Here is an 11,551-nt window from a genome sequence, read left to right as displayed (position 1 = left end):
CCAGAATCTACAAGCCGCGGAGAAAATAGCGCATGACCAATTCCCATACGTAACAAATGTTCAAACCAATGTTAAATAGTACATCTATGAATGCTTCTGAGTGCTAGAGCGACAGAGACCATAAATCCAACTCAGAAGTATGCATATGCATATTGTCAATTAAAAGCAAACAATCGTGATTACAAGACTCCAACAAACCCTACAAGTAGAAACACACAACGCATATAAGCATTGCTGAACAAAAAGAACTTCATCATATAATCTATTAATTACTAAGAAATGGCTCATGAATGGTGTAGTGCCAACGAAACACTGGAATTCATCATATTAAAAAACATACATCTAACCAAATAGGAACTGCTTAAGTGCTTGAGTATCAATATCCATTGATCCAATTCAAAACAATCACAAGTACAAACAACACCTGCGTATGGCAGGTAACACAGTCGTCTACTTGAAAACAAACCAAACATAAATATAGACGGCTTATTACGAGTTGTAAGAGAAAACGCCGAGTTCAGATGTCCCTACTGCCCAACAAAGCCTTAAAATCGACCCCACTTCCATAGCTAACTCTGTTTAGCCTTCTTAGACAGATTAAATTACATTGATGAAGCATCTTTTTCAGCTGACAGAAGATCCAGAACAACTCTCTTTACATTTCCGTCATTCTTCACCAACAACGTTCTGTTCATTTCCGAATCAATGAAACCCTGCCACAGCAAAATTTCAGGGCAATATCAATTAACATTTTTTGAAGCTCTTCAAGAAAGGGATCCCCCACTCAGCTGCACTACGATGATCATTCTGTAAATTCATAATTATGTTTACGGAGAAGAGTCTGCTCTTGTGTCTCTTTCCCAGCAAAGAATGATTCAGAGCCTACAAGAGATGGAGCACTGGCAGACACAGCGATATGTCCTCGAGATACATCATTAACTGGAAGTGGAACTGATTTAGCAGGTGATGGGTAATCAGCTCCTAAATCAGATGGCATTACTTCAACATTTATGCTGGCTGCTGGCTCCTTGCATTTCTGTTGGAAAATCAACCCTCTGAGATTGTGTAAAAGCATTACCCACCTCAACAAGTGAAGATGGTTGCTTACCCTTGTCCGCGACCATAGATGAGCATCCAAGCTCATTGGGATCCAAATCCATCTTACTGTCACCCAAACATGCCCTTTCAGAAGTATCTTGAGAAGAAACATCAACTGTCTTCTGTTTGGTCTGTTCTTGAGATAAATTATTTTGTTCAACTTCATTCAAAGTTAGAAGAGATTCCATTAGATTGGGTAGACATTCCTCTCTTTGTGGTACTACCTGAAATTCAAAAGACTCGTTTAAAAAACAAACTCTGGCAACGATGGGTAAGGCGTAAAAAATAAAGGACGCAATTTATTACTCCCATAATCAACTGCCAATAACATCACAAGTGCAATATGTTCCTTGCAAAGATCTAAGAAAGATTGATGATGAAAAGTCCTTTAATGACAGTTAAGAACTCCTAATAGAATGCATCATATACCATGTTATTAGTCTGTATCAAAACTGAACAATGGGGAAAATAGAAGCCAATTTATGTGCAAATCAATGAAAATAATGACAAATCCCCAGGGATGTAAAATGAGATGACAAAAAATATATGATACCTGAATAAGGATCCACACTCGTTGCCCAAACTTTTGACCTGAAGGTGCCACCAGACGCCAGTATGACACATAGCGTCCAGGTTGTATGGGGGCAAGAAAATCAACTGCCGCATCAAGCTCCTCATCTACCTCGTACCCTTCCTCTTGAATCTATATTAGAGAAATCACAACATTACAAACAGAACATAGAATGCGTACAAAGAATACATAACCAAAAAAACTAGGAAACCAAAAAACTAATGTCTATTGTCTAACTTATCCTACCAAAAATGGTAAACTATATTATTACCAAGGAACAAGTTTTGAACAAACCTCGAGATTGACTACATCTCCAGCCCCCAAATCATCTCCACCAACTCGGACAAGCTGGGTTTGATGTGGCCACTTTAGTGTACCATTGTTGCGCAGACGCCAAATCTTGGTAAAGGGTGTCCCTGGAGCAAACTGTGTTCCATCAAAGATGGTGACATCTTGAACGAAACGGCAGTCAAGCTTTCCAGGTGCTTTATTAGCCGGTTTCCCAGCAGATGGGCCTTGTGAGCAATATATAGATGTAGGAGAGTTCCAAAGATTACAACCAGGAGAGGGGGTAAATGCAGGACATTTAGAAGGACGATAAACAGGCTGCCACACGCCTTGTGAGCCATATATAGATGGAGGAGAGTTCGAAAGATTAGAACCAGGAGAGCGGATATATGCAGTATATTTAGAAGGACGATAAGCAGGCTGCCACACCAATATTAAGGTTTGCATTAACAAAGTTACATCCAACCTCAATGGTTAAAACAAAGTAGAATACAAACATCTAATGATGGAGCTTACCGACTTAGGAGAGCGACGTCCCTTACGAAGAGAGCGTTCCTTGTGTGGTGCCTGGTGTGGAGCTGGTTGACTGGATAAAGCACGATCAAGTTTCTCATAATCTTCTTCATTGCCAACATCCGAGAAGCAGCTTTGGCACAAATCAAAGTCATCTTTCCTGCAATACATGCCCAGATAGATATATTTATTTAGATCCACAGCTAGCGGCACATGTAACAAAATTAAAAAATAACAAGCCAATGATCTATCAACTTTGGTTACGTTAAAGACTTGTAGCGGGGGCCAATAATTGGATGCATCCCACAACCATCACATTGTACACCTTTGTGAAAGGTCCGATGCATATTCTCACCAAAGCATTGATTCCCTTTTAAACCAAAACCATGAACCTGTCCAAATGGAAGCTGTGGTGAAGGAATAAAGCGATCCCCTGAAGTTGGTTGAGCATTGCCAGTACCCTGCTCCGCCGACACATTGATGAAAGGAACGGTGCTATTTGGTTGAGTGCCACTGCCTGCTCCACCAGTTTGCTGCCTTTCCATGAGAGGTCCAAGATGAGTAGAGACAAGCTTGACGATATCTTCTATCAATTCTGCAAGATGAGTAGAGACAAGCTTGACGACATCTTCTATCAATTCTGCAAGAGCAGTAGAGACAAGCTTGACGTCATCTTCTATCAATTCTGCCACTGCTGCGGTGGAGGCAAGATTTGCAGTTTCCTTGGTACATTTTAGAATTGCCTTGCGTAAAGGCTTAGGTAATAATTTCAAGGTTTCCTCTGAACAAATACTTCTTAGATCAAAAGCTTGCCCCTGCTCCTTGGTTATTGAAAAATTCCTTGGGGTTGAAGGTTGGCTTTGAGCCTGTTTTTCTGTGGCCCTATTATTCTGACTCATCAGAGACACCTCCAAGCGCAAAGGATTTAAATCTTGATTCAAGACATCAAGAAGATCATTGTCATCTGCCATAGTTACAATATCATTGTCTTCATCAACATATGTTATAACAAACTGTTCAGATGGATCGAAATCGAAAAGGCCGCAGATTTTAGATTTTAGCCCAGCCAGGGAGAGGTGCACACTGCCATCTTCCATTCGACGCACACGGAATCTCTTCAGAACATTCTCATGTTTTGCCTGCATGAAAGTAAAGGCAGCAGAGGAAAATGTAATTCATGAGATTAACCACTCAATGTTTCTTTCCTACCTAGGTTAAGAGCATTACAAAGAATAATCATGAACAAATTATGTTCAATCATGCCTGCAAAGTTAAAAATGTCTAGTTTTCTTGAGACAGAAGCTAAAATCCAAATAATCATGAACAAATTATGTTCAATCATGCCTGCAAAGTTAAAAATGTCTAGTTTTCTTCAGACAGAAGCTAAAATCCAAAACCATCATGCCTGCAAAGATAAAAATGTCTAGTTTTCTTCAGACAGTACCTAAAAACCAAAAAAAAAAGGAAGAATTTCATGAAAGGACTAAAGCGGAGGCTCAGTTACACAGGCGATGGTTTTGCACACATTTAAATCCCCTCGAGAAAATATATTTACAAATTAAATTGAAAGGTGCAAATTATTGTGAGGAACAAACTTTCGTTTACTTTAATCATAACAAAACCGGCAAGAAAATATTCTTTCCAAAATGAAAAACAACATCCACATTCTGCTATAAACCACTGCTGTCAGACTTTTTTCAGACTCAAGTCTTGCCGAGTCTTGCCGAATCACCGCCGAAAAGAGTAAATTCTACAGACACTTCTGCCATACTCCTCACTTCCCAGACTCCTCTAAACCTATCCAGACTATATTTTTTAAATATTCTCTTTACATTGAATCTCCTCAAAGAAGTGTTATATTTTAGCATTTAACCTGCACGAAAATTAAGGCAGAAGAGAATGTAATTCATGAGATTAACCAGTCAATGTTTCTTTCCTACGTAGGTTAAGAGCATTGTAAAAAACAACCAGGAACAAATTATGTATAACCATAAAGCTGCAAAGACAAAAATGTCCACACAGTACCTAAAATCCTAAAATCCCAAAAAGAAGAAAAAAAAAGAGAAAAAAAATCGTTGAAGGACTAAAGCAGAGTCTCATTTACACAGGGGATGGTTTTGCACACATTTAAATCCCCTCGAGAAAAGATATTTACAAATTAAATTAGAAGGTTCAAATTATTGTGAGGAACAAAACTTTCGTTTACTTTAATTATATCAAAACTAACTAGACTCTAGCCAATTTTCTTCTTAAAACGGATTTCTACACATTTGTGTTGGAAAAGAAAATTAATATTGAGATACAAATATATTAAAAGAAAGGGTACCCTCCAGCAAATATGGTGATCAAAACCCTCTGATATAGAAATCAAATATTTTGAAGAAAAAGGTACTCTACAGCAAATATGGTGATCAAAACCCTCCGATATAGAAATCAAACACTGCAAAGAAAGAGTACTTCACAGCTGAAGTGGTAAATGAAACTCTCTGATATAGAAATCAAACACTGCCTGGTAATTTTCAAACCCCCAAAACCCAAATCATTTTTATTCAGCACAAGATCCCAAAAGCAGTTTGCAGAGCAGACGCAAAGACTACGTTACCTTAACAACCAAATCCATGCCTGCTCCCATCGCGACAGAAAACACGAACTTAAAAGCAACGTAAACAGAGTATATATTCAAGCGTCCCGGCAAGCCGCAATTTCAATTCAAAGAGAAGGTAGCGAAAGCTGTAGAATTAGCTCTATCCAGAGACTATCTTGAAACTTCAAGGTGTATTCTCAACGCCGATACAACCAGCGATGATCAATACAAGGGTCTGCTGGTAATTACGGTATTCCAATGGCCAAATTGGTCTGAAGATGGATACAATTTCCCCCTATCCAAGTTCTACCCACGCGTTCCTGTGAGCCGCCAGCCGCGAAGAGCACAATGAGGGGAAAGCGTGACCAGATCTAGAGGCCCTGTGTGGGTGTGCCTGAGTGATGAAGGAATAGTTATTATTATTATTGGTTATTATCGTTTTCTTCTCCTCCAAGCCTTCCACTTTGTAGGTCGGTGGAGCCAGGGTTGGAATTTCAAAAAAACCAGCCCCGCAAATTTGAAGTTTTTCAGACTTTCTAACATGTTTTCATAATTTCAAAACAGTTCTGTAATTTTTTAACCTGTATTTGAGGCTCACGCCATGACGGGCAATTCCAACCCTGGGTGGAGCAGCCTATCACGTTTGAGTCTCCTCTTTTCGTGTCAGACGTGACGTTGGTGCCTCTATTCTTTTAGAATTGTAGGATGGATGATGGTGGATTAAAATTCGATTTATTACACAGCATGTGACTTATTATGGCTCTGGCTAGCATAATTACTTGAATCTATTTCTGATTATAAGTTTGGATACCAATTCTTTTCTTTAATATAAATTCTATAGAAAGTGGTACATTTTTAGATAAATTATAAATTTGTAGATAGTAGAATGATCTTTTGTAAATCATTATAGTTAATTATAGGCTAAGAATAATAATAAAAAATGAAATGACAAATTGATTGCAAAGACTAATATGTTACCATTCATTACCTTGTCATTTTTAAAATCATTTTCAAAGATGGCAAACACAAAACATATGATGTATTTTGTTGTTTTGTTGATTTAAAAAAAACAACACCATTATGTTTAAAGTTGAGTTCATGCTATTGTAATTCATTCCTCATAAGTTTCATAAGTTCATGTTATTGTAATTAGGACTTATGAAAATGTATTTGTTAACATAAAATGTAATAATCAATAATGGATATTAAATGTCATACATGTGTTAGGTAAGGATATGGTCTTTTTTCATTTTTTTAATATTTATTTATATCGATAAAATTGAGTAATAATTAATTTTGATTAAGACTTATAAAAATGTATATATCAACCTAAAATATAATATTAAATGTGATATATGTGTTCGGTAAGGATATTGTCTTTTTTTATTTTTTGAATATTTATATCGATAATTCTCTCACGATTAAAATGTATAGTTAATGGTAGAATTAGTGGCAATAATTAATAAAAAAATTAAAAGAATTTGTAAAAACCAAATTTACTTCACATAATTTTTTGGGTGATTTTTATGATGGTGTTGATTTACAAAACCAAGTGTGTTGTTAGTGGTAGAATTAGTGGCAATAATTAATAAGACAATGTAGAAACCAAATTTACTTCATGTAAATTTATGGGTGATTTGTATGATGGTGTTGGTTTACAAAACCAATGGAATAGAGAGAGAGAGATGTTGAATTGGTTATAAGGTTAATTTTATATGTTTCTCTAGTTTTCATTTGTATTTTCATAATCCAATTATGCCCTACACACTAATGCAATGAGAGTTCAACCTCTCCTTGATAATAATAAACTTGGTCCATGGTTTCTATTAAAAGCACATGACGGGCCATTTGTTGATGATTGGACTTATATGAGATGCTCATGTAAATATATTCTTCATTAGTTAATCACCCAAGGTGTAAGTCAATTGGATTGTGGGGTTTGGTCCCCATTAGGTAATTGGTCAAAATCTCATGGGAAGGGGTTGAGGGTGGCAGCCACTTGTGAGGGGTGAAAATTGTCCCATGAGGTGTCAAGGCTCAATCGAGCCTCATGCAATCCTAATTACAACGTCCTAAATTTACTTCATGTAAATTTTAGGGTAATTTGTATAACACCCTCCTTGATCTAAATTTAAATAGGAACATAACAAATTACATATAAAACCATAAATACAGAGATGCAGCAGAAATAACACTTCATTTCATTAATATCAAATACTGAAGTATGCTTACAAATAGAATGGAAATAAGACTAGCTCGGGCGATGGTAGATATCTTTGAGAAGAGATGTGGCGGCTAAATGCCTCTAAACTATGTTACAATGAGGCTCAAAGGCCTATTTATTATTTAGAAACAATGGAAAACCCTAAACATCAAAAACCTAACCCTAGGAGATGAAGTGCCAAACTATGGGCCCCGTTTGGGTAAATTGGTACATCAACTTCCCGAGGTCATAACTTTGGCATACGATCTTTGTTTGATGTGCACAATACCTCGTTAGAAATATCTATTCGAGGACTACAACTTTCGAGTGGCCAAACATTACTCTATTGCACATGTTGCCCTCGCTTTCCAAAAAAACAACATTTAGGGCCTCAAAACGGCTTTGGAAGTTCAGGACCCGAAAAACTACCAAAAATACTAAATTGTGCTACAAATAAGGAAACTGAAAAACTGAAAGAAAAAATGGTGGGGGTCCCAGTGGAATAGGAGGGTGGACACCAATATCCACCTGGATCATTCCTCCCCCCTTAGGAAGCAATGCTCTCCATTGCATTGAGTTCCTCCATGAGATGAGGAAACTTTTGCTAAACTCGGTCCCTGGTGAGCCACTTGCCCTGGTGAAGGAGTTGGCCTGCTTTGACAACTTGATATAGTTGGATCCTCTGTTTTCGGGTGTTATTGATCTGTGTATCCATGATCTGATCAGTTGTGGTTTGTTCCATGCAGTCTGGATTTAACTCTGTAGGTGTGAGTTGTTATGCAATGTCTCATGTGTCTAACAATGGTGGGAAGTATGGTCGAAGGTGGTCCACATTGAACACTAGATGTAGGCCAAGGAATGGGGTAATGCTGAGCTCAAATGCATTGTTTCCCACAACCTTGGTAATGGTGTAAGGACCATATCAGAGTGGTTTGAGTTTCTGATAGGCTCCAGTAAGGCGTTCCTTCTGCAAATGCAACCAGACTTTGTCACCCACCTGAAACTTGTGTGGCACCCGATGTTGATCATATCACTTCTTGTACTTGGGATTTCATTTCTCCAGAATGTCGTGGACCTATTGGCGGACGTGTTGGATGTGCTCAATGAAGTTGTTTGCCTTGTCGACTTTGGACTGGACATGAGCCGAATATGCCTGAGTAGCTGCAAATGGTATGGACACATCAATGGGACATATTGGCTAGAATCCCAAACCCACCTCAAAAGGGTTGTGGTCAGTCGATCTGAGGATAGCTCGGTTATAGCTGTGCATGACATAGGTGAGGCTCTCATCCCATGTACATGGATGCTTTGGGTTGTACATGCACAAAATGTGTATGATCATCCTGTTGACGACCTCTGTCTGGTCATCAGTACTAGACCAAAATGTACTGAGGAACATGTTGTCCCGATCTGAGATGATAAACTGTGGGATCCCAAAGTGTACCCACACTCGTTCAAAGAAGAGTTTAGCAGTGGCTTCTATTGTGATATCCTTCTTGCAGGCCGTCATAATGGCCATCTTCAAGATTTTGTTAATGACCACAAAAACATAGTCGTTGTCATGCTTAGTAGAAGGAAGGTCCGACATGTAATCCAAGGAGATGGATTCCCAAGGTCGACTAGGGGTAGGCAACGAACTATAGACGCCTTGCTTCTTGATGGTCGGCTTGGAAATGGCGCAAACAGTGCAGGATTTGGTGCACTTCTCGACGCCTTGTCAAAGATTCGGCCAATAGAAATACTTCTGCAATATTGCCACCATTTCTTGACCTCGAAATGCCCAACAATCCGACCGTAGTGCGCTTCTTGAATAATCTTGGCACGCTCGCTTGAAGGAACACAAAGGTGTCCTAGGTGGCATAATGGTGCATCCTGGAGGTGAAAATATGGAACTTGCTGACCCTCCAAGAGCGTCTAGTATGTGTGGCCGAATTATGGGTCGCTTTTGTAGAGAAGTGGCCAATCAAAAGTCTTGTGCCCACAAGAGTTGAACACGATGGTTAATGCCTTGATTGGTGGTCGGCTGAGGCAATTTGCTACATTATTGGTGCCACCCTTCTTGTACTTGATATTCAAATGGCATTGTTGCAGGTATGTGGACCACTTATGATGGCGATCATTCTACAACTTCCCTTGTGTCTGTATGAACTGCAGGGGTCGGTGGTCTGTGTGGATGATTGTTTCCTTCCCCAAAATGTAATGCTTCCATTGTCGGCAGACCTGCACAATGGAATACATCTCTTTGTCATAAGTGGGATACTTTTGGACTGTGTCTGAAAGTGTCTCACTGTGATATGCCACTGGATGTCCTTGTTGAGTAAGGACTGCCCTAATAGCATAGTCAGAGGCATCTATCTCAATCTCAAATGGTTGTTGCAAGTTTGGTAATGTGAGCACTGGTGTGAAGCAAAGGTGATGTTTCAACTCTGCGAATGTCTTCCGTTGAGATTCAAACCAAAATAATTTTTCTTTCGCTCCTCCCTGTTGACAAGGTTAATCCTCTCTGTGGAAATAGATGATCCCTCTAGCTCAACAAGTGGGTCTAGCAACTGAAGGAACAATCAACTAGACATCTTCCTAGATTATGATTGAAAAATAGAACAAGAGAGAAGACCTACCTTGCTCTGATGCTAATCTGATTTCCTTTGTTGAGATCCTCGAATCGCTTGTGTCACGACCTTGTTCTTGCTTCTTTCAACGCTTATATACCTGCACAATTGACCAAGAGACAACAAATCATACCAAAAGTAATAGCAAATCCGATAATAATCTATTTAGATGATCAAGGAATGTCAAATAAATACATACATGAACATATATATTGGGAAGATGAACCAACAGTTGTATTATTATTTAAAGAATTAAGGGGAAGCTTACAACCATAACCTTGATGTTGAAAGGCTCTCCTTGAGTGGTAATCAAATCCCAAGCCAAGAAACTCTCCAACATGTTGGCATTATGAGATAAGTGTTGTCCTTGATGGCAAACCTCACTGATGACAAATCATAGTACAGAAGGTCAGCAGCAAGGAATTGATGATCAGACTATAAGAAGAAGAGAAAGTTCATACACGCAGGTTCGTTAAGCCCAAGTCGCGTGTACACGCAGGTTGGCTTCAGCAAAAGCGCGTGTATGTGGAAAAGTACCTTTGGTCCATGGCGGTTATTCCTTGGAAGTTGTGCCTATGGTTTTGGACCTTGGTGTCTCGACGGACGTGTTGATCCCTAGTTTTGAAGTTGATGGTATTGGATTTCTATGGTTTTGGCTCTTGGTATTGAACAAGGCCTAAGGCTATATAAGGAGAAGGAAATCATTAGGCAAGTGTATCTGAAATGTCTTGAATATCTGATGAAGCATTAGATCCAGTATGCAGGGTTATGGGTTGATGATGCATTGCTTGATCTAAGCTAAGGAGAGATCTCACCGGTTGATGGAGAACTAGATCTAAGGAGAGATCGGGATCAAATGGTTTGAAATGAACTATCTTTATGATGCTTATTCTAGATCTACATACTGACGCATGTATTATTCTATAAGTGTTATGAGTATGACTGATGTCTGGTACAGCTGCAAGTTATGAGAAATTATTTTTAGATCTGTACGCGGGTTGTCTTTGGTAAAAGCGCGTATACACGCGGGTTTGATTCATCGAAGTAGCGTATACATTGTAAAGCTTGATATTTGAAGTTGCAGATGGATCTGATGGTTATTACAGAGTTCTGTGTCTGCTCTGTGTTCTGGTGAATGTTGTTAATAGGGTTTCAGTGATTCAGAGTTTGATGATTGTTTTGAGCTTCAATGATAGTTATGGGTCCAGTATGAAAATTGGATGAAAAGTGGCCTTACAGATTATGTGTTGTGCTTCAGTGTATCCAGTCTGAAAATTGATGAAAAGTGGTACCTGGAGGTGAGAAGATTGTAGGCAAGCACCTACGTACTAGTATCTAAGCTAGTACAAAAGCTAAAGGAGATCTTTGGAGCATTGTAGCAGGTAGCAGCCTGCGTACTAGTAAATGAATCAGCTAGTACAAGAGCAAAGGGGGTTGTAGCTCCCGTACTGGTATAAGACTGCACCAGTACAAATATTGTAAAAGGATTTTTCTTATTAAGAAGAAGATTGAGATGACTTGCAGCAGGTGGTTTTCACCCACATTGGGTTTCCACCTTATATCTTTGTGTTCATGTGTGTGGCTCTTGTGTGATGTTCTGTTCTGTTATTCTGCACCTGTTTACTGTTAATATGCTTAATAATGATCTGATGCATTTACTGAAGATTAAGCTAACTGAATTATAA

At 38.8% G+C, this 11,551-nt stretch overlaps 1 pseudogene across 1 annotated transcript; it reads right to left on the bottom strand.

Moving 5' to 3' along the window:
* Nucleotides 1-431: 431 nt before the first annotated feature.
* Nucleotides 432-5,429, bottom strand: LOC149190119 (protein NBR1 homolog; annotated as a pseudogene). Its single transcript, XR_016255957.1, has 7 exons — nt 5,073-5,429; nt 2,735-3,609; nt 2,474-2,630; nt 1,964-2,377; nt 1,652-1,801; nt 750-1,322; nt 432-714 (listed from the first exon to the last, which is right to left on the bottom strand). The product of XR_016255957.1 is annotated as a protein NBR1 homolog (transcript).
* Nucleotides 5,430-11,551: the final 6,122 nt, after the last annotated feature.

Source organism: Pinus tabuliformis, chromosome 3_1 (genome assembly GCF_031772625.1).
Source record: "Pinus tabuliformis cultivar Carrire ecotype Pingquan chromosome 3_1, CPIR1, whole genome shotgun sequence".
NCBI classification, from domain to species: Eukaryota; Viridiplantae; Streptophyta; class Pinopsida; order Pinales; family Pinaceae; genus Pinus; species Pinus tabuliformis.
This window is presented reverse-complemented; position numbering and strand designations above follow the sequence as displayed.